The sequence below is a fragment of the Cajanus cajan genome, chromosome 9 (genome assembly GCF_000230855.2).
Source record: "Cajanus cajan strain Asha chromosome 9, NIPB_CcT2T_4, whole genome shotgun sequence".
Classification (NCBI taxonomy): domain Eukaryota; kingdom Viridiplantae; phylum Streptophyta; class Magnoliopsida; order Fabales; family Fabaceae; genus Cajanus; species Cajanus cajan.
The window spans coordinates 30,710,737-30,725,191 of NC_138525.1; positions in this window are offsets into that span (position 1 = coordinate 30,710,737).

Genomic DNA, 14,455 nt, shown 5'->3' on the forward strand with positions numbered 1-14,455 from the left:
GACGAAAGGGAAGGTCCGACACCGTTAAGGATCATCGCTCCGAGGCCTTTCCCCTACAAAACAAATAAGGCTGTGCCGTGGATATACGACATCCACTCTTCTGCCGACAGCGATATCTCCAACATCGCTGGACTTGGGGGCATGACTAGGAGTGGCAGGATCTACACTCCCGAAGATCTGCACGATAAAGCTCCCAAGAATAAAGGAAAAGAAAAGGAGAAAACCGAGGAAGATAGAGAATCCGAGGAGGAGACTGATGAGTTGTTAAAATTCATCAAACAAAGCGAGTACTCCATTGTGGATCAACTTCACAAGACACCAGCAAAGATCACTTTGTTGTCGTTGATCCTAAGCTCCGAACCGCATCGGCAAGCTCTGTTGAAGGTCTTGAACGAGGCGTATGTGTCGCATACCATCTCCCAAGACAAGTTTGAGGGAATTGTTAGCCACATCACGGCTAATGATCACCTTACTTTCACCGATGAAGAAATCCCCGCCGAGGGACCTAATCACAACAAGCCCTTGCACATCTCTGTAAAGTGCAAGGAATACCACATCGCAAAAGTCTTGGTGGATAACGGATCTTCCTTGAATGTGATGCCCAAAAGAACTCTCGATCAAGTGGCAATCAAGGGAGTCCAAATGCGCCCGAGCAACATGATCGTTCGAGCTTTCGACGGTTCTAAAAGAGAAGTGGTGGGAGAAGTCAATCTTCCAATCCAAATTGGACCCACCATCTTCAACGTCGAATTCCAAGTGATGGATATTACTCCTGCATACAGCTGTCTCCTAGGCCGACCTTGGATTCATGATGCGAAAGCTGTACCCTCTACGCTCCACCAAAAAGTCAAATTCATCGTGGGTGACAAACTGGTGACCGTGCAAGCTGAAGATGACATACTCATCAGTAAGCCATCCAACATACCTTATGTGGATGCAGCAGAGGAAGCTTTGGAAACCGCCTTCCAAGCATTGGAAATTGCCAATGTTGAAACGTTTCCCCGAGAAATGAAGAAGGTAGCCCATATGCTCACAAAGAACGGATACTTGCCAGGACAAGGATTGGGCAAATACTCCCAAGGAATCCCGGAGCTACCTATTATCAAGGACAATCCGGGGAAGCAAGGGTTAGGATACAACCCTGTTAAAGATCAAAGAACGAAGAGGAATCAAAATCCTTCTCGACGTTCTTTAAGCCAGATCTTTAGGAAGGCTGGTTCACAAATGTCGAGGCCAGCTGTTGTCATCAAGTGTCCTTCTCCTTCCGATAGGGATGTATAGACTCAGTGACTATTAGAGATCACTCCTCGGGGACAGCCCGACCCCCGAGCCTCGATAGGGCACATGTTTCCATTATGATTAGAATAAAATCATTCTTCATTAATTTCTTATTGATTCTTTTCTTGCTTACAATAAAGTTCTAGACCACATTATTTAACCCTGTTTGAATGAACATAAATGAGGTTAAGATCGTCTTAATAATCAATAAACCCGCATCATTTTTATGTGGAAGTGTGCATGACAGTTTGGAGCACCTTTTCTTGGCATCAATAAGTGCCATCATGGATTAAGAAATACTAAATATAATAAGCTCGGCAGGAAACCCAAAAAAGGGGACTGCGCAAAAATAAGAGCAAAAGACCCGTTAGGAATCCCACAAAAGGGTGACCTAGGCAAAAATTAGGGTTACAAAATAATGAATAACAACAAAAGCCCGCTAAGACATCACAAATGGGTGTTTTAGGCAAAAGTTAGGGCCGTCAAAAAAAAGAAAAACAAAATAAATCCATGATGGTACCATCAATCGAATTCAACAAGGGGCTCAAGAAAAGCTATCCAAGTTGTCAAAGCACAATCATTAATAACGAAGATGTGCTTAACTTCATAAATGTTTAATCGAACAAACCTAAACACATGAGCCTACCATGGCCAGCCATTCTTACAAAATCCATTTTTCAAAAATAAAACAATCCCCTCTAAAACACAAACTTTTGAAAAATATACCTTTTCCTTCTTTTCTCTCTTGTCCCCAACGATTTTTGAATAATCTAGTGGAAACATGGAGATATAGTGGTCAATAGGAGGGTTGACACATCTTCTAAAGGAAGGGAGGATCATTTGGTTGATAACACCAAAAAAAAAACAAATACGCATCATTCCTCGGTTACAGAAATCGGCAAAGCACAGTCTGTCTGGAGGAATGGCAAGATCCAAACAAAGAACGCATCGATTAATTCTTTTGAAAAACTGAATCAAATAGAATTAGGTGCATCTAATTCGCATACATACATACAGATGATAGGTGTACTAGAAGACCACTTATTCTCTGTTTATCAAAAAAAAAAAAAAAAAAAAAAAAAAAAAAAAAAAAAACCCATAAAATCAGAAAAAATCCAATACGCCCGTATTGGTATTAATACGGTCGTATTGGAGTTAACGTTAAGCACAACGTTTCAACTCCAATACGGGCGTATTAAAATCCAGTACGATCGTATTGAATCCCAATACGATCGTATTGAATCCAATACGGTCCGTATTGGTTGTAAATTTTGTACATCAACGGAAAGGCCAATACGGCCGTATTGAATCCAATACGGGCCGTATTGGCGGAATTTTGCCTATAAATAAAGGCTTCCCCTCCCTCATTTTGCATACCTTTCTTCATTCTCCACATTCCTTGCTTGTGAGTGCATTCCTAGAGAGATTATCGGAAATGGCAGAATCTTCTCGCAAAAGGCAGAGAGCCCCGGCCAGACGTGTAATGACAGACCGACACCGAGACCGGCTGCAGCTCATAGAGACGTTCACCATCGAGCCGTCAAGAGTGCTCGACTTTGAGCTTCTCCAAGCGGTGGGCTTGGAGAATGATGTCAGGAACTACTTCGACGCCATAGGATGGGGATTTGTCCTTAATCCACCATCCCAGCTATATTTGACGGCCACGAAGGAGTTCTTGGCCACAGTCGGCGTCACGGAGTCGACTAACAGCTATGGGGAGGATGTTTGCGCGGTGGATTTCTGGATGAATGAAGGATACCGCACGCTGACGTTGGACGAGTTCAACGTCCAGGCAGGGTTTTTCAGCCGCACTGATCAGCTGGCCTTCCGAGATGCCATATGCGAGTGGCCTGATCAGTGGACTCCGGTTGAGATGTGGAGTTTGCTCACTGGCCGACGGGATTATCATTCAGGGGTAAAGGGCTCCCGGCTCCCGACTGCTCTTAGGATCTGTCACAAGATCCTCACCAGTACCATTCATGGCAGGTCCAAGAGTCAGGAGTCGATTACACGACCGGATCTGCTGGCCTTATATTGCATGGCCACCGGCCGGAAGGCCAACCCTGGATATTTCTTCCTTGAGCACGTGAAGAAGTTTGGGATACGAGAGGGAGGAGAGTCCAGACAGGGGTACATCTTGGTTGCCCCACTCCTCTCACAGCTCGCGGAGACATGGGGATGTCCCGATGGTGCAGAGCCAGGGGCGTTGGCGCCAAAGTTGATTGGTGCCTCCACCCTGATCAACATGAAGATCATCGCTAGATCGCCAGGAGGGGGGTTTGTGCGAGTAGATGGCCTCGAGACCTTCGACGACCTCCTCAACAATCTCGACTTTGAGGGAGGCGACACCCCGCAGCCAGAGGCTAGCACGTCACGGTCGGACAGGGGATACTTTGACGCCCGCTTCGACACACTGCAGCAGAGCATTGACACGCGATTCGATGCTTTTCAGCAGAGCATCGACACGCGATTCGATGCTTTTCAGCATAGTGTCGGTACATGGCAGCAGAGTACCGATGCTCGACTAGATACCTTGGTGCAGGGGTTCGACAACCTCTCCGTCTGGATGCATCGCCGCTTCCCGGACTCGCCACAGGACCCGCCAGCAGAGGAGTGAAGACTGGCTTCTGTTTTAGTGCTTTTTCATGTACTAATTTGGTTGGGCTTAGCCCCATTTCCCAAATTTTTCTTGTACAAATTCATTTTTAATGAAATTTGCCACTTTTGAATTCAAAATTCTCTAGCAATTTAAATTCTGTACAGCAAAAGCCAAAAAACATAAAAAAAGGGCAAAATACAGAAAAAGCCAAAAAATAAAAAAGGCAAAGGTACAGAAAATCCAACAATCAGTTTGCACAGAATAACTGAGCCTGGAGAGGCTTGCCGAAACAATACTCCTCATCCCCCACATCTCAGAATAATTGAGCCTGGAGAGGCTCGCAGAAATAATACTCCCCAGAGAAACCTCAACTCACGTTCTTGGACTCAAAATCCCCAGCAAGAGCTATCAAAGCAAGATCGACGACATTCCCAATGGAAGTACGATCACCCAAGCAGAATATCCAAGTCAAAGGACTTAAACTTCCTCAGCGAAGATAGCTCTCCAACTCAAGTGTCAAGTGAGGCTAAGCCTGTAGAGGCTTCCTAAATAATACTCTGGGGTACATAAGATCCCCAAATCCCCAGTCGCCTATTCAAGAGGCATCCCTGCAGAAGGAGAAAAAATAAAAAAATCAATAATCATTCCCCAAGTGGAATCTGGCTCTCAGCCAATCACTGAACGTCAAGCTGATACGCCTAACAGAAGAGGCTAACCAAAATCAACGACAAAATCCCCCAGTGGATAACAGCCTACACAGAGGCAGCAAAATCAGAAAACCGAAAGAGACACCCGAACAAGGATAACCGGGATACTCCACCAACGTCGAAAGGACGTCAGCCAATCGTAAGGCACCGCTCACATCAGAAAGAGCATCTTTGTGTCTGCACCCCAAAGGAATCAGAAATTCCCCAGTGGGCACCAACTACGCAATGGAAAGTTGGGACACAAGAACCTATGAGTAACTGCACATCCCCTAGACGGATCCCTGCGTTATCCAGCCCCTAGTGGCACAAAATCGAAAAACAACCGTCGAAGCAGCATCGTGGACTGTGGAGACAAAATCATCACAAATCCCTGGAAAGGAGATATTCACGCTACCCCGTCGTCACAAACACGGAGGTATGCAGCTTCCGGCTCGGGCAATGAGCGAAGCTATCTCTGGAAAAGGGGTACACACTGCTTACCGTTGTCACAAGGGTACTTAGCTTCCGGCTCAAACAAAGAGTAAAGCTAAGCCTGGAGAGACGGTACTTACAGCTTCCAGCTTGGGCAACAAGCAAAGCGAGGCCTGGAGAGGCGAAACTCACACTGCTTACCGTTGTCACAAGGGTACTTAGCTTCCGGCTCGGACAAAGAGTGAAGCTAAGCCTGGAGAGACGGTACTTACAGCTTCCAGCTTGGGCAACAAGCAAAGCAAGGCCTGGAGAGGCAAAACTCACACTGCTCACCGTCGTCACAAGGATACTTAGCTTCCGGCTCGAACAAAGAGTGAAGCTAAGCCTAGAGAGGCGGTACTCAACCATCAGCGTCATCAGAGGCGCGTTGATGTCCAACTTCCGGCTCGAGCGTCGAGTGAAGTTGACCTTGGAGAAGGTAAACTCAGCTACCGAGGATGTCAGAAGCGCCGAAGTATGCACCCACCTGGAGAGGCTACTCAACATTTTCCCACCGGAAGACGCTACAAGTCAGAAGGTCGGTACAATACCCGGACAATTGGGTCAACTCCTTTACTTGTCAGCCGGTATACCAAAAGGCCGTCCGACTAAGTAAAGGGGGGGCAGCTGTAGACCCCTAAAATTGTCCGGGTCGGAAATAAAGCTTGAAGACTCTCGAAGACTGAAGGATAATCAGCCAGAAGGACTCCTCGAAGGCCCTAGGAGGGTTCTCTGTAGGTCCAGAGGTCTTAGAATAGCTCAAAATAAAGAAGTGGAGGGAAAAAGCCCAATACGGCCGTACTGAACTCAATACGGCCGTATTGAAGCTTCAATACGGCCATACTGAAGTCAGTACGACCGTATTGACACTTCAATACGACCGCGGCGAACTCAATACGGGCGTATTGAAATTTCTGAACTTCAATACGACCGTATTGAACTCCAATACGACCGTATTGAAGTTCAAAAATTTCAATACGGCCGTATTGGCCCTGTAGGCCGTATTGCGCCTATTCCCTATAAATATGACGTCATTTGGACGTCCAACCACACTTTTCAACATAGTTTGAACCCTCTCCTTGAGTATTCTGGGGTTTTTGAGCAGTGTTCTGCCCTAGAAATCACTCGGAGAGTTGATCCGACGAAGTTCTTGAGCCCCGAGCCATTTTGCTTGAGGATCGAACCAAGTCGAGGGGAAATCTTTTTGATTCCCTTAGTTAAAATTTTGTTCTAGGAGAGCGAGGAGCGGGCTTGTAGAGCGTGGGAACGCCAAAACGCTTCCCAGTTCATTTTTTATAAAAAGCACGCTTCAAGAGGTTTCCCTTCAATCCTTCCTTTTACTGCTTTCTGTGTGCATATTTAAACTGTCATCATGTAGATAGTCAATTTATAATTGTTTAGAATAAATAGGGGTAATTTAGTAATTTTATACTGTTCTTTTAAAAAATAATCTGTCATAGGGAACCCGAAAGGGGCGCCGTGGGGTGCTAACACCTTCCCCACGCGTAACCGACTCCCTTACCCAACTCTGGTTGTAGTGGCCAAAGTTGATTTTTAAATCAATTGCCTTATCCCTTTTTCCAATGTTTTGAGTAAAACATTGGTGGCGACTCCACGAACCCTCCTTTTATGAAAACCACTAATCCATGGAGGGTCCCGCTTGGGATTAATATGGATTAGTGAGCCTTTTAATAAAATTGCTCGTTTGACGAGGTCTCAGTTTGAGAATAAGTCATTCTAGCAATCCACATTTTTCAAACAAATAAACGAGTCCAACCATCCTTCGCGAATGCCGAAAGCCCGTTTCGGGCCGGTGGCGACAATCGATTATTTCACAAATAATCAATTATTGCAGCAAGGCATCCTTTTTACTTGTTGCTGGAATAATCGATTATATTTAATGATAATCGATTATTTTTAGTCAATTTTCAAAAACTCTATTTTATGTTTCAAAATAACTTTTCAAGTTTCTAACTCATCATCATACTCACTCTTAGTCAGATTAGATAAAGATTAACCCATGCACAAAGCACACACATGCAAAATAAGCTCAACAAAATAATACAACTTATGAGCTACTCCTATTACACAACATAATAGCCATATTTTCTTCTTCTTTGTTTTTGACTTGTTTATGTCCTTGGTCAGCTTTGATCCACACTTTTTTATCATCAAAACCTTCATTCTCCAGGTTTGAGTTGATTCACCACTCCATGAATCTCAACAAGTAAAACTTGTGTTGAAGGTATCCATCTTTCAACTAAAGCTTTTGAGAAGAGTTTTTCAAGTTTTTTCACAAAACTTGTGAGGAGAGATTTGCAAATTTCATCCATAAAATGTGATGAAGTGTTTTCAAGTTTAATCTGCAAAATTTGAAGGAAGGATTTTCATAAACATATATGTAATACATTCTTGAGGATGTAAGTATGAGAGGTCGAATCACGTTAAATAAATTTGTGTGATTTTTTATCTCTTTATGGTGTTGTTTTTAGTGTGTTTCTCATCATTGCTACATGTAAAAGAAAAGAGAACTTTTTTTGCTCCCAACAATTTTCTGTTACATGGCGTATACTTGTTCAAGGGACAATCCCTTGCCTCATTAAATGAGAGGTGTGACACCCCCTACCTAGAATATACATTGACTATAAAGAAAAACATTTAACTAAATAAAAAAATCCATGCATTGAATAATACCAAATCAAGCAGAAGATACAACATAACAAACTCCTCCAATCAATATTGAAATAAAACATAAACAATAGTTTAACATCATTTTTTAGAAAATAATTAACAATAAGATGAAACAACCCTTAACTACATCTCGAGGTCACATATGCTATCAGAGCACTTCCCAAAACACGACTAAGCCTTCTCACTAGCATCATCAATGTTCAGATGAACCTCACTTGCAACAACATACATTACAAACAACATAAAAATAAAAAGAGTGAGAAACTTCTCACTCTAACTCATGGCATTAAATAAAGTTGGCTAGCCAACACACAAAATATAACAATTATAACATTAACAACATATGTACACATATAATTGAAAATCATTACAAGTAACGATAATTCATTCACAATTTAACAAATCATTAATCTCAATTGCTCAAACACATATACATTCACATATGAGATGCAATGGACATGGACTACGATTTGCATACATGTGGTGATAGTCAAAATATAAAATTATATATGTATCAATTTTCCAATTTGTCAGTTTGCGTGAACAGGATGCATGTCACTCATGACTCGATGCAATATCAAGATATCAATATATATACTAAAATGATTTTTCATTTCACGATTTGTCACACACATTTCATTTACAACATTTAATCCTTATAACTTCATAACTTATACTCAAATGACACTCATTAATTAACACAAGAATTATCCATATCATCCATTTTATCAATTGTTCTTAATCATGTTATTAATATACATATCACATCATTAACCAATAGCAATAAATAGTATAAGGATTGACATTACATCATTGGAATTTAAGAAACATAGATGAAGGAAAAATAAATCAAAATTGCAATGAAGACACTCAACGCCAACTCTAGCACCCAACACAAGACTCAAGAAGAGCAACCCTTGCTCTTTGGTTGAGCCATGCTTAACATTACAGGCATGCTCAACATGAGAACGCTTGGCATGAAACTCACACTCAACGTGGGTGACACAGAGAGAAATCTCTTCCATAGCAATGCTCAACGCCAAAAAGAACACTCAATGTCATTTTAGCGAGCAACAATCTTATAACTTGCAATTTCTGTATTCTTTTCTCCAGTCCATTAATTTACGTACACAAATGGTGAATATATTTCAAAATTGTCATATTACACATCTAAAAGGAAAAAGTTATACATAATTACATACTTCTATAAACTACTCACACAATAATACTCAAATGCACCCCCTTAGGGTTCCTACAGGAGCCCATGAGCAATCAAAACCACGTAAGATCAATTTCATTTACCAAATTAAACATACACATATGTTAACAACATCAAATTAAGAGTTGAAGAGTTATATGGCAAAAATCAAATCACAAATTGGGATTTCCCACTTTCACAACAAGCATACAACAGGACAAGGTTGGAGGTCAACCTCACTACCCAAACAATTATCCCAAATCCATAGTGAAATTATTCACTCCACCTTACCTTGGTACTTGCTAGATGAAGGACGTAAAATTTTGAGGATATTTTCCTGCAAACTTTGGTTCTCATTTTCCTTCTTCAAAGCATAAACGTAAGAGTAAAAAGAGAAGCATGAGAAAAATTGATATAACCTCTCTCTTTTAAAACTAACTCCTCTTTTAACCACCCAACAGTTACAAAATTATCTCGGGTTACAAATATCTTCCCTCAAAATAATAATAATAACATAAAACATTTAATTATGAATCTTATAATATATATAGATATATATATATATATACACATTTTAATAATTGTTTTAATTACTTTTATATGAATATATATATATATATATATAGAAAATATGAGATGTTACAAGAGGGAACACAATAGTAAGATACCATATGTGTGATCTATCATTTATTCCATGATGTCTACTAATGTACGCCATGATGTGTACTAAACCAAATGCTTCGCATGCCTAGAGTATAACGAGAAACTACCAATTTGATTCTGATAAAGGTCACTAGGTTATTATCAAGAATATTATTAAGTACTTGAGAAAGACTAAGGATTCATTCTTGGTGTACGGAAGTGAGGAAGAGCTCGTTGTAAAGAGTAGCATTGATGCTATCTTCCAAATCAATAGGGATAGTTTTTTATCTTAGTGAAGATTTATGTTTTGTTTGAATGCTAGTGTTGTGAGCTAGAAGAGTTCAAATAAAAAGATAGTTGTTGATTACACTATAAAAGTAGAGTATATAGTTGCACCAAATACTAGTGATGTTGTTCAGATCAAGTTTATTACAGAACTTGACATTGTTCTTGGCATTGCAAACTTGATTGACCTCTATTGTGATGACAATGAAGCAGTCACACAAGCCAAGGAACTCAAGTTTCACCTGTGATCCAAAAGCATATTTATGCTTAAAAACTTCAATCTCGACAGAGAAAATGTTAAGATGTTTAAAACACCGACATAAGAGAATGTGGCTAACCTCTAATGGAGCATTTTGTTGGAAAAAACATAATGTTCACACTAGGTTAATGGACATTTAAGTCTATGCTAGATTGACCTTAGTGCTAGTGAGAGATTATTAAAGTTAACCCTAATGGTCAATCCTTTATTTATATCATAACTTTGATATATAGATATCTTATTTTTAAGATATGCCATTTATTATGTTATTTATTATGTAGCATAATAATGTCCTTAGAATATTTGGTTTATTTAAAGACATATCAAGTGTGACTTGATTGTAAGATTTTATTGTACAAAAGAACATTATTCTTAAAGTATTTGTAGTTAAATGTTATTGTAGACTATGATAACAATAATACATTGAGACTAGTATGAGTTGAATAATGACTACATCTCATAGGTCATGGATATAAGATATTTGGTTAGGCATACAAGTATAAATATTAAGAGTGGTATTTATACTGGATGGACTTACTATGAGAATGATTCATTATAGTTATGCTAGCATCATAATCTTTTCTCATGGTGATTGTACAAAAATAGTCCTTTGATTTGAAGCTACTATGATTTCTTCTTGTAGAAGTTGTAGGCTTTGATGTTATAGGGTCTAAAATGAATCATGTGGAAGGATGTGGGTGATGTAGAAAGGATTCACCCCTATTGCACCACAGGAGTTACACCTTGAACCTCTCCATAGAATGAGACATGAAATATATGTAGCCACGTGAGAATAGGTCAATATGAGATATATAACTTATTCTTGTTTGAACCTCTACTTGGGTATTGATAAACATATGACTTGACTTAACAAGAATGACACTATTATGTCTCGTGTTCAATCAAAGGCATATCGACGAAGGGAAAAATTACTTTACATTAATTTTGGTTGTAGAAGGTTGAAATTGGATCACTCGATTTTTCTCATTAATTGCATGGAAATGGTGCATTGTTAGATTTTAATCTTTGTCTATAATATTTAATATCATGATATATAAATATTATTTCCAATTAAGTGAGAGCCTTTGGGGTCACACTCATAGAGTAAATACTTGGAGCTAGTCTTTAAATTAAATGCGATTTAATTTAATAGTTAATTTTTTTTTTGGTAAATTGGAAATATAAGAGACAATTAAGCTAGCAATAAGTTTAACTCTAAAGCAGCAAGAACCCTCGCTAAGGCCATGGACCATGAACCTTGTATTAGGGGGGAGGGGAAGAAGGGTCCCAACTATTAAGAGTGTCGGCAACCAAGCTTGTTTCTCTATTTGAAATTCTTCATTTTCTCTTATCCTCTCTTGAGTGTGATAAGAAATTGGAGAGACTTATCACTCCTCAAGAGTTTGGTGTCAGCTAATGGAGTTTTTATCTTCTCTTGTGTGTTAGAAATGGTTTTTAACATCATTAGAAGCCATTGAAGGAGCTTGAAGGAGTCCAAGAAGTGAAAAATCCTTCCAAGAAACTTGAAAGAGAAGCTACATCAATCTAGTCTCTCTTAGAGTTTCCATCAGGTAGGAGGCCTTGTGAGAAAGGCTCCTTCTTTTAGGTACTTCTTGTCGAAACCTAAAAAAATTTTATCTTACCCACAGATGGTTTGGACTTCCATTTTGAAAATCTCATCAGTTAGGAAATGCCCGGACACCAAACTAATCCCCAACCAACGGTTTTTGAAAAAGTTTGAAAGAGTCGCCACCAATATTTTACTCAAAATATCATAGAAAAAAAAGAAAAGAGTTTGAAATTAAAATAAAGGTTTTCATAGCCAAAATTGGGTTCGAGGATCAGTTACGTGTATGCAAGGTATTAGGCACCCCTACAACGCCCTAAATTGGTACCCTATGATGAAATTAGCATAATAATAAATAATATTTTAAATATCTTATCCTCTTTTATTTAATATTATTTAAAAAATGAAAAATACCTATTCTCTACATGATTATTTATTGGCATGTAAGAATTATAAATAAAATAATAAATAAAGAAATAAATAAAATAATAAATGAAATAATAAATAAAAAAATAAACAAAATAATAAATAAAACCAATAAATAAGAGAGAAGAATTTAGAACCTCAAAAGCAAGCCTTTTATAAAGGAATCTTCCCAAATGCGTGGGGGTGCATTTTCGCAATCCTTTGCTCTACAAAATCCTCACTATCACTTAGAGATTTATAGAGAGAGGGGGAAGCTATGCAGCTTTTACGATCCTCAATCCCTTGATCAGAAGGTTTCTTATATAGCTAACTAGGAGACAGAAGCATAAAAGAGCTATCCGATGTGGGCTAAATTTTTATAAAAATACAATCTTTTTCTAAGCACCATGCAGGACCTCTAGAGAAATCGTTAACCGTCGAATCGTGCTAGTTTTTTTATGGTATCCATAAAATATATTGATCTTCAATTTCAATAGTTGGATCGTTGAAATTAGGTCTAGAGTGAGAGATACTGTCATAACAAAAACGTTGTATTATATAAGACTCATATTTTCTAGCTGCAATGCATGGTCTCTAGAGAAATCATTAACCGTTGGATCATGCTAAAAATTAGATGATATTTTCTTAATAAATTTATCTTTAACTTCAACAGTTGGAGCATGAAAATGCAGTCTTTAGTGAGAGATATTATCAGAATAAAAACGCTGCCCAACGCAAAAAATTTCTCGAAAGGAGAACAGGCCGTTCCAATTTGGGAACGACTATTCTATGCCCTGGATAAGTTTTTTTTTTCTAGGCCTTCCAAATTCATCTTGGCTCGTTTAGGTGCTCTATTGGGCCCTTAGGGATTGTATGTGTCGCCTTTTCTAGTTGCAGTGCGAGACTTCTATAGAATTCGTTAACCATTGGATCATGCTAAAAGTTTGATGATATCTTCTCAATTGATTGATATTTAACTTCAATGGTCAGATCGTCAAAATTAGGTCTGTAACGAGAGATATTATCATGGAAAAAATGTTGTCCAACGCATGGGGCCCCTCAAGGGTCGTTTATCTCGCTCTAGTAGACCTTTGTCCTTGGTTTGGGTACCCCAGATGAAATTGGGTGTCTACAGCTTCCCCTCTTTACTTTTCCTTTGAATGTCTAGGTGTTGCTTTTTCAAAGGCAAGTAAAGACGTAAACATTTCTTTTGGGTATTCTCTATATCTCTTCATGTTAGCGCTTTCACATCATTTCCTTCGAATAGGTGGGTTTACCTGTATCCTTGCCTTTTGGAATAGTTGAGTGTTGGGTTGCGTACTTCATTAGGTAATAAGGGTGGAAAACTGTACACCTGATCTTCTGTCTTCGAGTAGATGCTCCATGCCATTTGCTCTAGTTGCTCCTTTTGTTGTTGGTGAGGTGAAGATCCGGGTCTTCACTCTCGCTTTGACAATAGTTGCCTCCACGTTGTTTCCCTCGGATAGATGGAGTTTACTTGTATCATTTCCCTTTGGAGAAACTAAGTGTTGAGTTGCATGCTCCGTTGGGTGTCAAGGATGGTAAACTGTACCAACTAGGCTTCGGGCTCCGTGTGAATGTTCCATATCGCTTATTTTGTTGTTGCATCTGAATCCTCCCTTTCGCTTCAACAATGTAGATGCCTCCACATCATTTCCCTCAGGTAGATGGTGTTTACCGGTGTCCTTTCCCTTTGGAGTAACTAAGTGTTGGATGGATACTCTACAATAATCCTAGGTTTGACTTGAGAAACTCGGTGGTGCCCTCGTTGTCACTCACTGATTTGAGAGGCTCGACAACATCTCTCAATCGAGATGAATATTAATGTCCTTGGTGAAGGTGTACCTCGAAACCTTTGGTAGATACTTGGTAGTGATCCTTGTTTTGACTTGGGGAACTCGGTGGTGCCTTCATTGTCACTCATTGATTTAAGGAGCTAGATCGCATCACTCATTCGAGATGAGTATTGAAGTCCTTTGTGAAGGTGGACCTCGGAACCTTTGGGTGGATACTCGACGGTGATCCTTGGTTTGACTTGAGGAACTCGGCGTTGCCCTTGTTGTTGCTCACTGATTTGAGGAGCTCAACAGCGTCTCTCAATTGAGATGAGTATTGACATACTTTGTGAAGGTGGACCTCGGAACCTTTGGCGGATACTCGACGGTGATCCTTGGTTTGACTTGAGGAACTCGGCGGTGCCCTTGTTGTCATTTCTTGATTTGAGGAGCTCGGCGGCGTCTCTAAATTTAGATGAATATTGTTGACGTCCTTTGTGAAGGTGGACTTTAAAACATTTGACGGATACTCGGCGATGATCCTTAGTTTGACTTAATAAACTCGACAGTGCCCTCGT